This window comes from Pseudorca crassidens, chromosome 6 (assembly GCF_039906515.1).
Source record: "Pseudorca crassidens isolate mPseCra1 chromosome 6, mPseCra1.hap1, whole genome shotgun sequence".
Classification (NCBI taxonomy): Eukaryota; Metazoa; Chordata; class Mammalia; order Artiodactyla; family Delphinidae; genus Pseudorca; species Pseudorca crassidens.
The window spans coordinates 81,693,866-81,716,348 of record NC_090301.1 but is presented as its reverse complement, the minus strand read 5'-3'; the positions used below and the strand labels follow the sequence as shown (position 1 = coordinate 81,716,348).

At 34.0% G+C, this 22,483-nt stretch overlaps 1 protein-coding gene across 18 annotated transcripts in view; it reads left to right on the top strand.

Moving 5' to 3' along the window:
- Nucleotides 1-22,483, top strand: part of MBD5 (methyl-CpG binding domain protein 5) — a 403,659-nt gene that overhangs the window by 122,182 nt on the left and 258,994 nt on the right. For all 18 annotated transcript variants that reach the window (XM_067742013.1, XM_067742007.1, XM_067741998.1 and 15 more), the window contains one exon: nucleotides 15,516-15,609. The gene's annotated coding sequence lies outside the window, so the exon portion shown is untranslated. The remainder of the gene's footprint in view (nucleotides 1-15,515; nucleotides 15,610-22,483) is intronic.

The following is a 22,483-nucleotide window of genomic DNA, read 5'->3' as shown; positions in this document are numbered from 1 at the left end:
CCGCCTGCCAATGCAGGGGACGTGGGTTCATGCCCCGGTCTGGGAGGATCCCAACATGCCACGGGGCAGCTGGGCCCATGAGCCATGGCCGCTGAGCCTGCACGTCCAGAGCCTGTGCTCCGCAACGGGAGAGGCCACAGCAGTGAGAGGCCCGCGTACCACACACAAAAAAAAAAAAACTCTGTACCCAGATGACTTGTTAATGAAGTAGTACTATATTGTTGATTTAAAACCTTTTATGGATCAATGAAGAGCTGTTAGAAGCACTTTTCTTGTTTATATGTAGTTTTGGAGCGGAGAGAAAAACAAAAAACGTGGGCAGGGGAGAAAAACTTTGGGTTAAAGTGCTGGGATAATTTTTTTTTTAATTTACATGTCCACATCCCCCTTTTCCACACTTTGCTTAATTTTAGAAGGTGTGACTTTCAGAAAATAGCTCTTTATCTTTTGAGACTGGTGACTTGCTGTAAATTTTAAAAGAATTACAGTAATTCAGATGTATTTCATGTTAATGGAATTGTTAACAGTCAAGATGTATAATATATAGGTGTATAATGTAATATAAGGTGTATAATATAATATTTTATATATATATATATAATATATATAGCCGTACACAAACATCCTTTCACACTGTTAGTGAGAAAATAATTAAAAGACATACAGATTTGAAATATGCTCAGGTTCGGAGGTGGTGCAATGCTTATAATACTTCCTACAAGTACATATATGAAGAAGGTATTATGTTGTGGAGCACAGATGAAAAGCTCTGCAAATTGCGTAAAAACTATGTTAATAGTATTTTAAAGTTTTTTGTGAAATGGACATTTGAGAGGAAATGAGGAGACCTGGATCCTAGCCCTTTTATCGCTGTTACGACCTTCGGCAAGTCAACCATTTAGCTCTGTTTTCTTTTCTTGAAAATGAAGCAAGGTCTGGGAGATTACTAAGGTTTCTTCTAGCTGTAAATTTCTTCTTTTTAAAATGTATTTTATTCAGGTATAGTTGACTTACAATGTTGTGTTAGTTTCTGGTGTATGGCAAAGTGACTCAGTTATACATACATATGTATTCTTTTACTACTCTTTTTCATTGTGGTTTATCACAGGTTATTGAATATAGTTCCCTGTGCTATACAGTAGGACCTTGTTGTTTATCCATTCTATATATATATAGTTTACATCTGGTAATCTCAAACTCCCAGTCCATTCCTCTTCCACCCTTCCCTCCCCCTTGGCAGCCACAATTCTGTTCTCTATGTCTGTGAGTCTGTTTCTGTTTGATAGATAAGTTCATTTGTGTCATATTTTAGATTCTACATATAAGTGATATCATATAGTATTTGTGTCTTTCTGACTTCATTTAGTATGATAATCTCTAGGCCCGTCCATGTTGCTGCCCAGCTATAAATTTCTGTTATTCTTGTTATTAAAATTGAGATGATAAGAAATTAGACATATTGTACATAAAATGATTGTTTTACTCAAGAGTTATTAATAGTATATAATTTTATATTGCAAACTGCTCTTTTAAAAATATACGAAAGTACAATTTTATTCTTTTTTTCCCAAGTTTTTAGTGCTTTATGTGCTATATTTCTTTACCAGACTTCTTCATTTTGAGAAGGAAAATATGTTTCCAAGGTGAATCTCTTACCCTTTTCATTTCCTACTACCTCTCCCCCAACCCCACCCCCTCAAAAATACCCACCCCGTGCATTCACACTTTAAAAGTAAGTCTGACAACCACAGAACCCACAGAGTGACAGCAGAGGTGCTCTGACAAAGTCTGGGGTGCTACTTTCTGCAGTAGAGATAGACCAATGCTTGGCAACTATGTTGTAAAAATATAATTCAGAGCAAGTAAATGCATGCATAATTGTCCCAAATAGAATGATAAGTAACATGGCACAGTTTAAGGGGAAACGTCATTTCTTTACTTTCACACAGCACTTGCTTTCCACCTTTTTTTCTCTGTTCTCTGCAAAAAATCACAACTACAATTCAGTTTCATAGCTACAGTATTGATCTTGCTTGGTACAGATACATAGTTGATATACAGTTATTTTTCTCACTGGTATGTTTAGCTTTTGAAAGATCACCGCTCTTTTAATAAACCTACATCAGTGGGTAGTATGTGACCAAAGATGCCCCTATATGGCCCACAGAGCTCAAGACAGCCATCTAGTTTGGTTTAGCTATCCAGTTGGCTGTAAGCACTAATCCAAAGTGAGACATTGAGCAGAGTGAAGATCCAGAAATAGGAATCCATCAGATTTGACATCACATTGACCACAGGAGCTCTGGCATTATGGTAACACCAGGACCTGGACCTGAGCTCTCCAGGTCAGCAACTATCAACTGACCCCAAGAAACATAAATGCTATCGAATACTCCAAAAGGAGGAGGCTCTAAGATGCAACTCGGATGAATACTAAGAGGAGCAAAGAAAGACTTTAAAGCTGAGGAAGAATTCAAATCTGAGTAACAGAAATTTTACTTAGGTCAGGGCAGTATTTTCTTTTCGGGGAAAGCGTTTGTGGATCCTCCAAATGACTTTATCCATACGTTGATTTTTTTTTTAATACCATAGGCCTTCAAGTTGCAATAGGAATGTAGCCATTTATTAGGGACCGGCCAGACTGATTATTTGGTTTGATGCTTCACATTCTTTGTTCTGATGGGTGTTGGTCCTTGCTGGAGTTTGAGACATTATAGGAATCTGTAAGGATTATTTCTTGAAAGAGTTAAATCATAGGCTGGTATTATTCCTTGAACTTATATGTTTCCTAGTGTCTTTGTACCAGGCTCCTATTGGGTTAGCATTTTGAATTGAGAAGTTACAAACTACCTTTTTAGTAGTAATATTGGGCTGGCCAAAAAGTTTGTTAGGGTCTTTGTAACATCTTATTGAAAAACCCGAACGAACTTTTTGGACAGCCCAATACTTAGATATTGTCACCAATATCTAATTTCAGCTTCCAGTCAGAACTGGTTTGCCAAAATTTCACCAACATTTTGGGCTAAATTTACTTTGTTGGAATGATCACCGTGGCGATTGGGGGCTACCTAACAGCTTTAATAGGTAATGTGGTACTCTGTCCATATGCTCTTGTAGCCCTTCACTGTTTTGTACACATCAGCCTTCCAAAGGCCAGCACCTGCATCTAAGCCATAGGATTGCCTTTGAGCTGCTGGAAGCTACTGGGGGAAAACTTTAAGCAATGAGTGATAGGTTTCAGCTTCTTGTCCTTGGCTTAGGCAGTTCTGAGACATGTATCTTATACCATTTGCCAGGTTCCCCCATTAGATTGTTTCTATTGGCTTCTGTGATACCTAGCTTAATAATGTACCCTGTATTAGCTGCCTGCCCTTCTCTTATCACCTTGCCCCCTCCCCTACCAGTTTCACTGAACCTCCCAAATAAATTATGTCCACTCAGTCCTAGTCTCAGGGTCTGCTTCCTTGGAAACCCCACTAAGATAACTAATAAACCCAAAGATGAGAATCCTTCCCGTTTTGCTGGTATAATTTATTTTATACTGTTATGATAAATTGTTTAGAGTAAATGGGCAGTTGTAAAGGTTATCTATTAATTGTTTGGGACTGAAAATATTTAGTATGATAGTATTTTGTATGATACAAAACTGTTAAAATTACTAGCTACCAAATACTGGTAAAAATTAGCGAAGTTATGTAAGTAAAAGGGTCTTATATGGTCACCCTTTTATTAAAATTCTAAACATAACTTTAAAATACTAGAATCAATATAAATAGTAAAGTCTCAGCACTGGAAGTAAGAAAAAATGCATTTTAACCAAAAAATTAAATATAGTTCTAACAAAAAATATATTGAAACCTACAGTCTAAATTAAAACAAACCTTAATACTCTTAAAATGCTCAAATATAAATGTTTAGGGATACCTAAAAATGCTAAGAATTGAAAACAAAATAATAAAGTAATAAGATCCTGAGAGACTAGAAACTAGCATTCAGAGCATTTAATATACCAAATAAATGAATAAAATACTTAACGGCCACCTTGATTCTAGAAGTAAAATGTAATTCATTGCTCAGAGGAAAATATTAAGAGCAATCTAAAAATACTAAGAGTGTTAGAGATAAATTATTTAGCACACCAAGAAGTGAATTTAAAAAGTAACCTTTCAAAGCCAGAAATGGTCACAGAGCATTCAGAGGAGTCTCAAGGGTAAAAAGAAGGCCTAGGTCTAGTTTGAAGAAGATAGAGTCAGGCAGTGGCTGAGTTTAACCCCCTTGGATCAAATATGCCCATTCTCTTGATCTGAGGGAAAGGTGCCAGGCAAGAGCCTGGTCACTGTTGATAATCCAGTTTGGGGAGCCCAGGCCGAAACCAGTTGCAAACTGTTTGCAGGCTGTCTTTAAAAGGACACTTACCCTGAAAGAGGAGGGAGAAATCAAGCCCATTTTAGGGACTATAGATTTCCTGCTGGATTTTCCACCCTTTAAGTGTCATTTTGTAAAACCTATGATAGATATGTAAATAAGAAAAGGAAAGATAACTCAGGAAGTTTAACTGTGATGAAGAACCAATGATAGCAGCATTTAAAGCCTTTGACAATAGACAAACTTGGTGTCTCCATAAATCTAATTTGTCTTAGCCTGCTTTTCCTCCAACCACCAGCATGCAAGATAAATTCAGTGTAGCACTCTTTTTTCTTCTTTTGCTCAGTTTGACCTGCTTTGTTTATATCACAAATTGAGAAACTACTATGTATTTCTTCTCAGTGTTTTACTTTTTATAAGTATTTATAGGTTTTATGATTTATATAACTCCAAAGACAATACAGTATAGTGATTAGGAGGAACATAGGCCCTTGGTCAAATCCTGGCTCTGCCACTCAACGAGCTAATGTGACCAAGCACATGTTACTTCACCTTGCCTTGATTTCCTCGTTTGTTAAGTGGGCATGATAAGAACATACTACTCTGTAAGAGTTTTTGAGGATTAAATAACTTAAATGTAAAATTCTTAGAATAGTGCTTATCATATATGAATGCCCAATAAATTTTTCATGTATGAGAACAGTGCATTATGGATAAAATTGGAATTTATAAAATTGTTGAGATACATAACTGCTTTTTTTTTTGGCGGTACACAGGCCTCTCACTGTTGTGGCCTCTCCCGTTGCGGAGCACAGGCTCCGGACGTGCAGGCTCAGCGGCCATGGCTCACAGGCCCAGCCGCTTCGCGGCATGTAGGATCTTCCCAGACCGGGGCACAAACCCGCGTCCCCTGCATCGGCAGGCGGACTCTCAACCACTGCGCCACCAGGGAAGCCCATAACTACTTTTATATAATGATTACTATGGGGAACATTCATTCTAATTCTACTCATTTCAAAAATGAATATTTAAAACATGACCCATTTGTGATAAAGGATTGCAGTTTTTGCTTATTTTTCCATGTAATATTTACTATGTTCCTAGTAAGGTGAGGAGAAAGTAAATGGTATGCCTACCGTGTGCTAATAATAAGCCCATTATGTCATTTCACATAATCCACAATCAGCCCTACTAGGTAGCTAGTAATAACTTTATTTCAAAAGAAGTTGAAATTTCAAAAAGATCCAGTGATTTACTCAAATAGCAGAGCTGCTGTAATATAGTCTCTCTGACTCCAAGCTTAAAGCTTGTGCCCTGTCTTATTAACAGAGGAGAGGTTCGAATTATGTAAGGGCTGGTATGGTCCAAGCACCAACCATAGTGGATGCCAGGGTCTTGTAGGCCTTATGCTCTGCCAAGTGTTAGCTCCTTAGGGATTAGAACATGGAGAACTCTGGTGGGGGGAGAGGTCCCTCCCCCCACAAGAGAGAGAAGGGGACATATGGAGAGGTTGGAGCAGTGGCTATTTTCCAACAAGTGTGGAAGTCTTTTACTATTTAGTATTTAACAACTGGTATAGCCACACTGTTCATTCTGACCAAACATTAGATATATCAAAATACATAATCTTGATATATCTAATATTTGGATAGATATGTAAAGATTTGAATACTGTATTAATTTTTAATGTTTTTTAAGACACATTTATAGGATCAGGTATAACTGAGAATTCCTTCCTTGAGATTTCTGCTAAACTTTTATTGTATGATCCTTTTCAGTTATATTGATTGATGATTGATCGATCTCCAGATAACATACATTGCCTTTATTTGCAGTCAACAATTTTTTTTTAATTATGAACTTGCAATAGTTTGGAAGAAACTTGCGATTTATGGTTCTCTGACCAAAAATTGTATTGTTATTGTAAAGACTTTGTCGGTTTGCTTTTCCAAATGTGAATTTGCTCTCATTTATAACCTTCTTCTTGTTACGTCTTCTTTATCCACATCCAAGAAAAATAAAACAATGATGATTTTTACCTAATAATCTATATAGTGTATGTTCAAATTTGCTAAAAACCTAATCTCTTAATTTCATAATCTGGGAGCAACAGAAAATGACTGAGAGTATTTATTCTTTCACCTTTTTGTGTGATAGAAAAATTATTTGAAATGCAGATTTCAGTGAATGAATACATTTTTTCTTGGTTTGTATCACAATATTTCGTATTTTTTAACTGCTTTTGAGATCATTTCTTTCTATTATTTTTATATGAAAGAACTGAATATTTCATTTTATTTTTTGCTTCATTTGCTCTTGTATTTTTTTAACTGCTTTGAGATCATTTCTTCCTATTATTTTTATATAAAAGAACTGAATATTTCATTTTTTGCTTCATTTGCTCTCTGTTGCAACCAGCCAATCAGTAAATATTTTAAACGTTTTATATTTAATTTTTACCGAACATGAACCCATCATACTAAGTTTTCCTTCCACATATTAATTTGCAGTTTACTGTACCTAGTTAAAGATCTACTTACTGTATATTTATATAGGGTGCATTTTATTATTTCTGTATCTACCATGGTACCTACAGCTGTATTCTCAGTGCTAAGGAATCATCAGAAGATCACAGCATTATAGATGCTGGCCATGTTTGGAACATTTAATATTCGACTAATTTTAAGTAGCATTTAAAGCTATATATGAGAGGTGGTATTAAGACTTAAATCACTCAGAGAAAAATGGCCTATAATCTGTGGTTTAAACGTTCAAGTATTTTTCTGCATAGTCATTCAGCTCATTATAAACACAGAGAAGATGGAACAAATTTCTGGAAAGACTTCACATTTTATATGTATAGCATTTGACTTGTCACCTTTGAAAGATCTAAAATGATATTCCATTAATTTTTCATACATCCCACAAAATCTTGACAGGACAATCCTCTAAACCTGAAAAATCTCTAATAAACAAGAGTGACTCAGAAGCTCTTTTTGGTTGCATTTGTGCTCATATTTGGATTGCATTTTTTTATTTCTCAATTATCTTTCACCAAGTCAATAATGACCCCATCTTTGTTTAATCCTAGAGGTAATTTGTGTAATCCAGACATCTTTTTCTGTTTATAAGGAATTTATTCCTTTGGCAGTGTGTTATTTTCTCCAACAAAACTCTTCATTATTTGACAAGTTGGCATAATATTGAGCTGTTCTTGGTAGGATTTGAAATATTGTTTTTGAAATATTGTTCTTTTGGTAAAAGATAGCTGTTTCCAGATGTCATAAAATCAGTCATTACTGCAGCTCACAGAATTTCTTACATAATATGGTTTCTTTTGCTGTTATGAGTGCCGGCACCAAAAATCTGCAGAAGGTCAGAGCCTAGGTGGCTTTGATACTTTAGTCACATTAACGTGTTTTTCAGACATCACTAAGGATGATATTCCTATTCTTCTGTGCATTTATTTGCATTTTCTCTGCTTGTCATTTTATTGTTTCAATGGGTTGACATATGGGGACTTCACCTCCTTGCACAGAGCTCTATCACCTCTCCTCTTTTTGTTTCTGTTGGAAATTGCGGTAGAATTTGATTTGGTTATGTAGGTAATTTTCATTTTGGTTTTTTTCCCTCCATTTCTTTCTTTTATAACTTTTTAATATTCTCCCAATATACAACCACTTGTTGCTTTCTTTCAGTTATATTGGCTAAAGTCTCTTTTATTAGGATATTACCTTGAATATTTATTTCCATTAATGAGGAGTGATGATTCATCATTTTGGAGGGCTGTTTTGTTTATAATTTGAAAAGTCACTTTGGCTTTACATGTGTTATATAAACTATGTGTTATATATAAAGTATATGTTATATAAAAAGATTATGCTTTCTTTACATTATCAATGTTATAAATATTGGAAGGAGGGTATTTACATATTAAAGGACGTTTAAAAAGTCTTATAGCATAAATTTGGTGTTTGCCTAGGAGCACTTTTTATGCCAGTTTTAATAATCTATAGCTGTATTGTGAAGCTGCTTATTTAAAAAATATCTACAAGAGAGCAATTTTTAGTCTGTATGCACATACTTTAAATTGTATTTATTTAAAATTTTTCTATAAGTTAATGTAAATATATCTTCCCTCTAATTAGTTTTCTCTCAAATTAGTCTTAACTAACAAGTACTAATTAATGAGTCTAGCATATCTTATTAATTTTTTAACTTACATGATTTTGTTTTTATATAGAGAACATCTTCCAAAGAGACTTTTTCTGAGTTTTGATTCAATATTTTCTGCTAAAGCTCCTATAACACTGTAGTAATTTGTTCAGTTAAATACAGTGGACCTATTATTTTAGACCTATTATCTTTGTTACCACCATGTAAATAAAACATGGTTCATATTCTGGATCTGGATTTCTTTTCAGGCAGTGGGCTGGATTTATGATAGATTCATGAAATCTTTCTTCATAATAGTGTTCTTTGAGATGTCAGTGTCTTTTATGTCAAATGCCCCAAAATGTTGTTGTAGCACCATTAATATACTGGAAAATATGTGAAACTTCTTTAAGGCCTCCTAATTTTTGTGCACAAAAACAATGGTCTCTCTCTCTCTCTCTCTCTCTCTCTCTCTCTCTCTCTCTCTCTCTCTCTCTCTCTCGTGCGTGCGCATGCACACGAGGTCATGGACCCATTGTCTGTTTCAGCAGCAGCAGAACATCTTTTTTGTTTTGTTTTGTTTTGCGGTACGCAGGCCTCTCACCGTTGTGGCCTCTCTCGTCGCGGAGCACAGGCTCCAGACGTGCAGGCCCAGCAGCCATGGCTCACGGGCACAGCCGCTCCGCGGCATGTGGGATCCTCCCGGACCGGGGCACGGACCCGTGTCCCCTGCATCGGCAGGTGGACTCTCAACCACGGCGCCCCCAGGGAAGCCCCAGAACATCTTTTTTGTTAGGCAAAATTCCAGTTCTTTCCTTTGGTGGCATGAAGTTCAGCATCATTCCCCAGGTTTTGGTTTTATTCTTCATGTTGGCTCATGATCAATTTATAATATTTAAACCCCAAGGTTTTAACCTTGGGGTTAGTTAAATATGTTAGGTAGTAAATTGCTGACTGGTAAGACTAGTGCCTGTATTTTGCCATATTGCTTTAGAATTTAAAAAATTAGTGATACTTTGTTAAATGTTCATGAATTTCTGTTGTCTTCCTCCAAAAGGAGGCAGTACAACTTTGGTGTTTGACTTGTGAATGCTTTTTTCGAAACATTCTTCTCTTGTTTGCTCATAAAATTTGTTGTGATTCCTAATCATAAATTCAAAGAATCATGGAGTTGAAAGGGGCCTTCAAGGTTACCATGTTTCAGAAGGAATTTAAACATACCCTCTGATGTTGAAATTCCTTCTTTGATATCCCTGTCTCTTGTCCAGTAATCTCATCCACCCTTTTAGCATAATCCTGAACAGTGAAATCAGTAGTTGTTGTCACTCTTACATTTCTTCCCTCTTTTTCCTCCTCTATAGAATTTTCCAGCATTGAAAAGTACTTCATTTCTGGCATTCTGGGAATGTAGGCAACTCCTGTTGGTGATGATAATCAGAGAAAGAGGAATATGATGTCTTAGAAAAGAAAACTGAGGTTATGTCAGTGGTAGTGACTTTTTAAGGAAGCCACACACACACTCACACACAAAAAGATAAAGGGGGGGATAAACTGCTAGAAATGTGTTGAGAGACTACTGGGAGAGGACTCAGGAGGCAAGAGGCAGAACATGAGAAGATAAGAAGATAGCATCAACATCATCATAGCTATTTATCCTATAAATAGCTTTATACTGTTTCTATAGCACTGCCTCTGAGGAAGTCCCTGAAAATTTCTAACACATGGAAGGATAAATGAAATGATTCCTTTAAAAAATTTTTGTTTTATTGAATGTAAACCTATTAACACAGACCTTCATATTCACTTGATTTCGTTCTCCCGATCCATTTTTTTTCTCTACAACATACTCATTTTTGTCAACCTTGAGTTCTCATTCCATAGTAGTTGAGGAATGAGAACCTTATTTTTGAGGTTGAGAGAGACTATATAGAATTATAGTAATAAATGAGCTGCCAACCCATTTACTGGCTGCAACTCTATTAGCTCATTAATTGTCTATCAATAAGCCCAATAGGATAATAAGATTAAAGTTGAATTTAGTATTGCCAGAATATTCATATGTGTGTTCTTGGTACTGTATTTTGGCAAAATGTTGTACTTAGTTTTTTCTCTCCAGAAAGGTCAGTTCTCAAGGTGTTTGCATATTAGTGTAGCCAAAAAATCACTCACTAGTATTCTCCAAATAACAGATGTAATTAAGGAGGTCTGTCACAACCAAATTGATTATTTATTTTAGCTGAAGAGATACCCTGCCTAGACCAGATGGATGTTTTTAGAGAATGCTAGTAGGGAAAAAAAAAAGGATGGCTATTTTTTCTTTATTTAATGAAAATATATCATTTACTGTGAATACTTTGAATACCCTGGTTATTATCAACTTTCATAGAGAGAACTTCAGTTGCTTTGGACTTTATAGTTTCCTACTGAAGCCAGATCATATGGACAAGTTGCAAGAGGGCTAAAGACAAGGCTTACTTTGGTGGACAGGATTTAGAATAACCTATGGTTGGTTGTTTTTGAAAGTGACTTGGGCATACTCAATAAGGGCCTCTTAGGCTGTTTACCACAAAAAAATAGAATAGCTACAAAAAAACATATATAAAAGTTATTCCAGATCCACTAAAAGAATGATCTGGAATAAATCTAATAATGGTCCTAACTGGCACTAAGAATGGCTTGAATATGCTCAGGCTAAGATTATTCTCTATGATAAAAACAGTTGAGAAAACAAATCTTCCATGGATTGCATGATTAGAGCTCTTGTACTGAAGAAATTTGGAAACTTTAAGAAAGCAAACATAGGCTAAAAATATTTTTAATTCTTTGAATGTTTGTTTTCTGTTAAGACTTTGTGAGGTTTTTTTATTCTATAATTTCTTTCTATAATCTGTTTCTATTCAGCCATATATGAAACTTGTGAATTAAAAAAAAATTTTACATCACTGTCAGATCAGAATAAATGGGATCTTGAGGGCTATGAAATTGCATACTGCTAATGGTATGAAAGCAATAACCTGTAAAAGTTTAGTTAAATATAATTCCATAGCTCAGGGAAGTAGAAAGCATGTTTTCTTCCTATAAAAACTGCCATGTTTTAAACTTGGGAGTGCAGTGATATTTTAAGAAGGCAAATTTTTTTGTAGAAAAAATTGAGTTAAAACCATAAGTTTTATATCCCAGTATTGAACCATACTTCATTGATTTTAATGTGATTAGGCTTATAGTACATTACATTCAGAAGCAAGACTGAGGTTTTTAGGATACACCCTTTATATCACAGAGGCTTTATTATGTAAATGGTACAGAAATAATAGGAAGCATGTAGAGCTAAATGAGAACTTAGAAATCATCTTATTGTGAGGAAGAAGTGTTGGAAGTAGACCACCATGACATTTTCCTTTCTGTGGGAAACCTGATAAACTGCAAAAGGGTGGAAGGCGTAAGGCGGAAATGATATGAGGATGTATTAGATAAGGCTACCAGAGCTAATGGATGAGGGTTTCATGAAATGCTATAGTTAATTGTAGACTGCATTAGTTGAAAACCCAGCTCTGCCAGTTATTATCTGTGAAACATTGGGCAAGTTACTCTCTCTCTTCCTCAACTTACTTATCTGTAAAATGTAGATGATAAAAGCATTTCTTACTATTGTTGTGAGGATTAAATTAATTAATGCTACATAGAATTTAGAAATCAATAAATGTTAGTTCTTACTACTGTATTTAAAAGCAAGGAGGAAGTTTTAGCAACTTATATGACAAATGTTGGAGATACCTAATGTCCATTATCTAGAAGTCTGTATTTTTAATCATTGAAGAGTAATATATATAGGTTGTGAATTCTTTGGTGATGTAAAGTATTGTGTGATTTAGAGTTATTGGTTCTTCTTAAAACAGGTGTTTTTCCTAAGGAAACACTGAACCATGTTCCCTATGACTTCTGTGTTAAGTATATTTAAATAGATTCTAATTTACTGAAAATTGTTCATTCTTGTTAATTTAGTTGCTGTTAATACCAGTGATTATTACGCTATTACTCTCAGACAAAATTACCTGGTTTATTAGACATTAAGAGAGTTAGGTGCCATAGTCTTCAGAACAGATGGGAAAGTTCATGCAGCATAGGGAGATTACAATTTTTAAAGCATTCATAGTCATAAAGTATACTAAAGAGAAAAGCTAGGTGCCTCACTTAATCACTGTAAAACACTGTACTTAATTACTAGAAAAACATGCTAAATCTTAAATAATAACAAAAGTAGAAATAAGGGACCACAAGTGAGTACCTGATTAATTAGCTAAGTAATTTGCAATAATGAGTGAAGGAAGTCAGAAGAGAAAGATAGCTTTAGTGTCAGGTTGATGGAAATTTCCGTTAAGGAGCAAGCAGTATCTGAGCTAATTTTTGGTTGACCAAGAGATGAGAGATAAACAGCAAAAGGCAGCTGAGGTCAGATAATAGAAGATCAAGAGTCTTCTATTAAAAGACACTGGGACTTCATTTCATAGCTGTGAATCACAGAGGCAGACTTACAGCCTCTGCTACTGGTTTGAGAGGTGGAATAGCTCCCTTTTTGTGAAGACATTTGGGAAGTCCATGACTGTTGCCCAGCTGTTAAGCAGCACTAAGCCGGGGAGAAAAAATCGACTTTGGTCACGAACTTAAGATTGATGTTAACTTAGTAGAAAAACCTAAAGTCTTTAGCGGCACATGCATGTAGGAAGAATACTTTATTAGGAGCTCTTCCATCTTAGGCAGATAAGAGAAAATATCTATAGTTTTCTTTCAAGGTTTAGTACTTGTTGATTACCATCTTTATTGTGTATAACAGAGACTCCGATACTTACCTCTGTTTATTAGACTTTTCTTTTTCAGAAAAAATCTAAAGAATAAGTGATGTTGAATATATTATTTTTATTGTGAAGTACTTCTGGACCTGTTTATAAGAATTTTCAAAACTAAAATGTTAACAGCCTATTTCATGTTATTTTTAGTAAGTTATGTTTGTGTGTGTGTGTATGTTCTTGAGGAAAATGAATCAAGATGTTTTCTTGGCCTTGTATTTAAACAGAGCAAATGATATTAGAGTAGCTTTTCCCCCCCACTAAGTTAAGGACAAAAAATGTTAATTTTGAGACATTGAGGGCATGTTTCTAGTTATATATGAGGTTTTAGATTAAATTTTCATTATAGAATATAACCTGATTTTCTCTTTTTTGGGCCACAAGTATTTTATCAATTACGTACACAGTTTATTTAGGAGGATAGCAAAGCTTACAAAATATATGATCCATAAACATTATTTTAGCTTAACTACATTGATTTATTGCTGAAATCCTATTTACTCTTGTTTAAAGTTACTTTTTACCAGTGGGTTTTAGAATTATCTTTAAAGATCAGAAATGTAACCGCAGAATAAACTCAAGAAGTTTTTTTATAAATGCTTATAATGAAGTTCTAGTAATAGTCACTATTTATAAATACTTGGAGCACTGTTTTTTTTGTTTTGTTTTTGGCCACGATACGCAGCTTGCGGGATCTTAGTTCCCTAACCAGGGTCAAATCTGTGCCCTCGGCAGTGAGAGCACAGAGTCCTAACCACTGGACTGTCAGGGAACTCCCTTAGAGCACTGTTTTACAGGGACTGTAGACCTTTTGTATTATGATCACCAGAGATACCTCTAAAAATAGAGACTCCTATTAGCCTAGTTCTTCTGAATCAGAATCTCTGGGCATGGCACCTTGGAATCTATATTTTATTTTAAAGTAGTACCTTTGGTTCTTAAGTGCATTATAGTTTGGGATTCACTACAACCACCATTATGCCATGCTTGGATCCATGTAATCTAACATATAGATTGTTGAGGTAGGTTTATGTGTGTCATGGAAGCTTTGAAGTCATTTTAAATATTGAGTAGTGAGATTAGCAAGTATCTTACTAGTTTTCATAGACATCTGTAGTAAGTATTTTTTTTAAGTTAATGTCTTATTAGTTATCTGTAGAAACTAAGTCAAATAGTTGCAGTGAGATTGTTTCTTAACCTGCAGAACAGATATCCTTCCTCAATGCTTTCGAAAAATAGTTTCTGGCCCCCATGTGATACCAATTAAATCAGAATATTTAGGGAAGAGACTGAGTCTCCATACATTTAGTGCCCCAGGTGTTTTTAATGTGTAGCTGCAACTGAAACAAGGATCTACACTAATGACAGAAAGGAACAATGATGTTCCTAATCAAAAAGTTATTGATTGGCTTTGGAATCCATAGTGCTGAAAACCACATGCTAAAGGTATGGCACTGTAGCATCCAAATCCTGTTTCCCTAACTGCTTGTCTCAGGCTTATTTAAAAAATCAAAGGAAATCAGAATCAAATTATTTCAACAAAGAGCATTTTCTCTGAATAATCCCAATTCTCTGTTAGAGGCAATTTCTTTTAAAAGACCCCTGCTAAGCTTTACTAGGTTGATGATGTAAAGCACTGATTGGGCAGTTGAAGTGATAAGGGGTAAATAATACCTTTTCATGAGGACAGAATATTTAACTAATTGATTTCTATGATTTTGACTTTTATAGGCAACTCAAATGTAATTGAGAATATATTTTTGGTAATTATTCATTCTGAACAAGGGAAGTATTTTCTAGGGTAGGGCTACTTTCATGTAGGACATCAGAATCAATGTGTTTAAAATTATATTTCTTAAAAATGTTGATAGAAACTAGGTTAGCGAGATAAAATTAGTACTTATAGAAACTATTAAACTCTATGCCAGGAATCAAAATATATGTTTCACAAAACTTTCTGATCTTCTAAAGGGAAGAATTATTATTACTGTTTAATTACATAAAATATGTCCTATGATACATACCTCCCTTTGCACACAGTTATTAAAGAAATCATAAAAAATAATTTCAAGATCTCCTTTAATAGTTGAAATAAGTAGAAAAATATTTATAACCTCAAAGTCATGATATTTTCTTATGTTTCTCTTTTAGATGCTTATTGAAGATAACAGTTTCTGCGTATGGGAAGTAGATATTGAAGGGTATATGGTTTACAGACAAGATCTTTAAAAAATAGACACTCAAGGTAAGTAATAAATATAGCCTCATAAATAAGCTAATTTAAATGGTTAGGGCTGCCAAATTATAATTTAATTTGCTAAACTTGCTTACTTTTTGTCACTGGCCCTGTCTAAGCAACCTCACAACCACATTCATTCATTTTCGGAAACAAATTTTTATGCCCTAATACCATCTTGACAGGAAGTATCAGATTTCATTTATAATGGGAAGTTGATAAAATTGATGTATTATGGAAGAGTGCAAACCAATTAAGAAGACTGGAGAAGAGATTAAGTAAGCTTCCGTCAAAACTGTGTGCATAACTCAGTAGAGTTTAACTTGAAAAAATAATTTTACAGAAACTAGTATCCACTGTATTTTTTAAATTTATTTATGTCCTTAACCATATTAAAAGCGTGTTTTTTAACCACTCCAAAAAACACTGTCATAGTTTCAAATACTAATAGTATTACCTCTGAATACCAAACCTCTTTTTCACTATTTCTTGAGCCCCCAAAGATTTGTTTTGACTTACCATATCCTTTCACTTATATTCTGTGCATGTCTCCCATGACTGTTCACATGCTTATGTTACTAAGTAAATTTCTGAATACACTTGGTAAAATTTTGAGTGAGATACAAAGAATACAAAATGCAAAAAAGGTACTTTAAATAATTTTGTGTGTCAGGTAGGTACACTGGAACCTTGGAGAATATGTGACCTGTTAATGGGACACTTTTGTTTAGCTCTAGAATCCTTTCTAAGTGGGAATATTAGACCAGTAAAATCAAATTTTGTTATTTTTTTTCAGAAGAAACCAGAAATACTTTGAAAAGTCCTAATTTTTCAATATCAGCATAAAATTTTTCCTGTGACAAACTCCACTTCTGCTACTGTGTGAATCAACTAAAACAGTATACAGCCTCTGGTGCAGGAATTTTTTTTTCCTTTGCTCTCTATTTTTCTTCTTTTTGAGTGTAGATACTTAGAGTCTATTTGTTCCCCTTAATTTCTGGTTAGCAGCTTAGTGATTTTTGCTCGTTTTCTGGGATGAATATTATTGTCAAAAATGACTTCTCTTGAAAATATAAATATTACTTATTTTTAATTTGTTTCTATAGTTTTATATGGTGAGTTGGTTGCTTAGAAGAGCTATTAAATTGTTTTCTGAACTATAATAATTAGACAGTTATTTTTATAGTTCCTTTATCTCCACAGTCTAACATAGATCATTCTGATTCAAAAAAAAATAAAAAAAAGGTTTCCTTTTTTTTTTTTTTTTTTTTTTTTTGCGGTACGCGGGCCTCTCACTGTTGTGCCTCTTCCCGGACCAGGGCACGAACCCGTGTCCCCTGCATCGGCAGGCAGACTCTCAACCACTGTGCCACCAGGGAAGCCCAAGGTTTCCTTTTCACTGTACCTTTTGCATAGAAAATAGAGTTAATCACATTCCTTAGTTCACATGACACACTGTCATCACTGGTCCATGAAAAGCACTTTATTTATTTATATATTTTCTTTTATTCTCATTTCCACTCTCATGCTGCTGACCTGGACTCATAGGAAATCATTCTAATGTGATAGTCTAATATCTGTTGCACTGTTCTCTTTTGTTTATATGTATTTTCAGAACATGAGTATTGGTTTATATATATGTATTTTTTTAATATTTTAAGTGGAAATTTTTAAATAAATAAAAAAGAAAAGAGAGTATAATATCATGAACTTTCATGTGCCCGTCTCTCAGCTTAACAGTTATCTCACGGCTGAGCTTGTCTTAACTATATCTTATGCCTTCTCCCCTACTTACGCACATTAAATTTTAATATGCATAAATGGTATTGTGCTGTGTAACTCATTCTCTTTATTACTGTTTCATTTTACTTATCTCTACATTTTTATCATTTATTTATGTTGTTGTGTTTACATTGCTTCTAACTGCTGCATAGTATTCCAAGGTTTGTAGCTATCATGTTTTAACTATCCACATTTCCAGTGATTTCCACCCAGATTGCTTCCAATTTTCTGTTGCAACAAACAATGCCACGATGAACATCCTCATGTTTCTCCTAGCATAGAACTTTGCAAGGATTTCTTTGGGATATATACCCAGGAACAGAATTGCTGGGTTTATACTTAATTTGTCTGAGTCCTGCCAGGTGCTCTGCCAAATAAATACTTGGACCACACTTTCACCAGTAGTAACCCCCTCCTTCCTGCCAACCCTTGACATTATCTAGCTTTCTAATACTCTCAATCTAATGTGTGTAATTCTGTAGCTCACTGTTTTAATCTGAATTCTTATCACTAATGAGTTTGAGTATCTCTTTCATATTCTTGTTGGCCTTTTGGCGTCCCTCTTCTGAAATTCCTTGTTCATATTCTTTATTTTTCATTTGGGCTCCTATCTGTTGGTTAATGTTCTTTAAGAGTTTATTATATATTTTAGATCTTCATTTCCTATCAGTTTTAGATATTAAAAACAATCTTCCATTTTTTCAACTTTTTAATTTTATGCATGATGTCCTTTAAGTAGATATTCATGTTTTAAATATTCAATTAAAAATATTTTCTTGAAGTCTGCTGCTGGTGTACAGAAATGCTACTGAGTTTTTGAAACTTGACCTTGGTTCTAACACTGAATTCTCATTCTTAATAACATTACTGTACTCTCTTTCATTTTTATAGGGAGATGATCATATTATCAACTATACATAATGACAGTTTTATTTCTAATTTCCTTATCCTTGCATACTTTTACTTCTTTCTTCTTTCCAATACCTTTGGTCAGTTCCTCTGGAACTGTGTTAAATGGTAGTACTGACAGTAGGCATTCTCATCTTATGCCTAATCTTAAAGAGAATATATCTAATTTCTCACTTAAGCATAATGCTTGCTGAAGGTTTTTAATATAAAACCTTTACCAAATTAAGAAAGGTTCTTATTTCTAGCTTGTTATGCATTCTTACCATAAATAACTTTCAAACCCATAAAATGTTTTTTATACATCTGTTAAAATAATCATGTGATATTTATCCTGGTATATTAATGTTGTGAATTATATGGATAGAATTTCTAATGTTAAACCATGCCTGCATTACTAGTTTACACCCTACTTGACCATGGTGCATTATTTTAATACATTACTGTATTTGGTTAGCAAATATTTTATTTAGGATTTTAGAATCTACATTCTTAAGTGGAATGTGCTATACTTTTTTCTTCATTTTCCTTGTCTGGTTTTGCAATTAAGATTACACTGGCCTTATAAAATGAGATGAGCAGCTTTTACTCTTTTTCTGTTTTCTAGAATAACTTTATATAATACGAATTTACTGTTTCTTTAATGTATGTTAAAACTCATATGTAAAAGTATCTGGTTGTGAGATTTCTTTGAATGCTATTTATGTCTTTAATTCCTTTTGATCTATTCAAGTTTTCCCCTCAGCTTCTTCCAGTCCCCCTCTCATGGGTACTGCTAACACCTGATTGTCCTCCCACCTGCAGGTATAATAGCCCAGACCCACTTTCCTTTCAGTCAGGAAATAGCTAGACAATCGCAGTGTCCACATCTGAGCCATGTAATAGTCACTCTGTTTTGAGCTAATGTCCTAACCCTGACCAGTGGGCTCTGATCTGCCCAATCTTGCTTGACTTAAACTGCCGCTGACACATACCTAAATTAATCCTGAACTCCAATAGTTTTCTACTATTCTATAACCAGAAACTTTGGTTAACAATGCTCTGAATTGACTTCTTTACATCTCTTAAAACCTTTGCCATACTGCTGGTTACGTGTGTTAAGGTTGTGTAAAAGGTACGTATTTTGACAAAAGAACAAGTAAGGTTATTATGTTCAGGGAAGGTTAAGTGTTCGGAAAAAAATAGGCAACCATCCAGTCTAATGTCCTGTACAGTATATACCAAATTGTAGTTAACTTTGGAAGATTTTTACTTTATCTCCAGAGTTTGACACTTTATTGTAACCATTTATTATCAGAAGAATAATTAAAGGTATTTCCATGTACAAAAAGAAAAAAGAGTAGAGAGCACAAGCAGGAAGTTCACAGACCCACTAACAAAAAGAAATGATAAATAAACATATAATAGTTATAATTTTTGATGCATTTTAATGTGTTTCTACCATCTTATTTCAGTTTTTCTTACACACTTTCATACTATATCTTTATTTCTTTTTAATTCTTTCTTACTTTAAAAAAAAACTATATATAAAGTTTTATATATATATATATATATATATATATATATATATATATATAAAGATATATATATATCTCCCCTAAAAAGATTCTTGCTGGGGCAAATTATGTATGAGACTTAGAGGTCTTATTAAGGAATTTAAAGTTTAGGTTTTATTTTAACTCTACAAGAAGCCATTGGTGGGTTTTGAACATAGGATTGATGTGATTTCTGAAATTTAAAACATCTTTGGAAAACATTGGATGATAACTATGACATTAGTATTTTGTTTTAAAAGCAACTCTTTAAAAGCCATAAAATAATAGATGTGTAATTTTTACTATAAAAATTTTAAATAATTAGAAAGATCTATAAATTAACTTTAAAAAGCACTTCAAAACCTAAGAATTAATAGTTAGTAGCTACAACAAGGAAGATGCTGATTTTCTTAATATACAAAGAGTGTCAACAATTCAATATGGAAAAGACAACCCATTTTTATAAGACTTGAACATGTAATTTATCAACGAAGAAATACAGATGGCTAACAAACATGAAAATGTTCCATTTTCCAACCTCTCCCTTGCATTGTAGTAACATTTTTCTAGTGATCAGTTGCTGCCTGTCATTATGTTTTGCTATTCTTTTCATTCGCTTAGAGTATCCTTGTTATCAGTGCCATGCTAGTCCTTTTTTTTATTACTCATGACCGAATGTAATGGTTTTACCTGGCATGTATGCGTGTGTGTGTGTGTGTGTGTGTGTGTGTGTGTTGGTGGAGAGGGTCCAGAGTATTGTTCCCAATTTGCTTTCCAAGGAGCAGTCTTCTCTGCTGCCACAGACACAAAATATTTCCTGTAAATATGGCTTGTTTATGTATTCTGTGTGTAACCCCTACCTTCTTTACTTCTCTAAATCTAACGGAGTCTACTGGATTCTGCTGATAACACAACTCACCTGTGTTCCCATACCTGTGATTATAAACAAGGCCTGTAACAACTTAGGGTGTGTTATGTACCTTCAGGGCATATTTTTTGCCATCAGTTTCTGAGATCCACACCATGGTGTCCTTTACCACTACATTTCTGCAAAACTGCTTCTCTTCACTTACGCTCATGTGGCTACTATCAGGTCTCAGCTGCTTTTGCCTATTTCAGAGTTTGGAGATTACAACTGAATCCTAATATTACTGAAAATATATTTAAATGTATTTCTCCATAAAGAAAGAAAAGGAAAGAGAGAGACATGGAGTGATGGATAGAAAGACACAGAGACAGAGAGAGAAGAGAGAAAATGAATAAAGAAATCAACTCTAGGAGCGGAACTGATCCAGAAAGCAAGAACTCTGGGAAACATGTTATAAAATGACAGAAGGTGAATTATGAGCTGGCCAAAACAAACTTAAGAAATACTTACTTCAAAGTTGAAGTTGGAAAGAACAGAGAAGAGACTAGACATTATGGAAATTACTTTTAAGGAATATAAAAGGTTAAAATGAGAAGAATCAACAAAAGAAGCCAAAGAAAGAATAGAGTAATTATAGAAAAAATTTTGTGTGTTATGTCTATAAGTATTGATAGATAAATTGAGATAGACACTAAAGAAAAAAAAGAACAAATATTTAAGGATAAAATTTAATATCTTTTATAAAATAGAAGGTACATATGGAAAAGGCACACCATGGGCCAGGGAAAATTAACCAAGAACTGTCAGTACTGAGACATAGCTTCATGAACTTCCAGACTTTAAACATGAAGAAAGAATGATTAAGTCACTGATTAGAGGGAAATGGGGAAAAATATTTGCCCTTGTCTCTGATGTATCCACAGTAACATTTAGGGCCAGTTGAAAGTGGAGTAACATCTACATGACCATATAAAAAACAAAGTATTTTGTATTTTAAATTCAAAGTGTCTTTAGGTATAAAGACTACAGACAGTTTTGAACTCAAAGAATATTGTTTTGAAAAAAATTCCTAGAAGATGAACTACTGCCATTCAGATGGAAATACCTTAAATTACCACAGAAGGATAAGCAGTGAGCATTGAAAGGATTTAACTGTAAAATAAAGATGAGAACAAAATATAAACACTATGTTCTATTCTCTAAAAATAGAAATTACTCACTACCTTGACCTATTTTCTCTCCTTTTCCTCCTGGGTTTTGTAGTTATAAGTTTGTTGATTTCCACTTCTTTAATACCTGAAACTTAAAGAATGTCCATTAAAGCTGCAAATAATAAAAGTATTAGCAGAGTTTAACAGTACAGAGGAAAATACTAAAAAGTATTAACTGAAGTATGAAGGAAAGAAAGAGCAGGACAGAGTAACAGGAAATATGCTAATATCTTAATTGCTTATAGAAGTGAACTAATAGATTTTGAATAGAGAAATAAAAGACAAAGTTGTATAAATTACCTAAGTTAATTTATAAATACAAAGTTGCATAAAGTTATAAAAACATAACTACTGGAACAAAGATATGTACAGAGAAGCTACACATGGAGAGAAACAAGATAACTAATGATAAAATATTTCTTTTAAAAAAAAATCCCTAAAGTAAGTTAAAATAAAAAGAATGAAAAGCAATTCCATTTATCAGATGCCCACTGTCACAATTATCATTTAAGATTGTACTGAAGGGAATCAGCCGAGAGAAAAATTAATGTAAATGGGCTTTTAGCTTGTGTTGGTTTTTT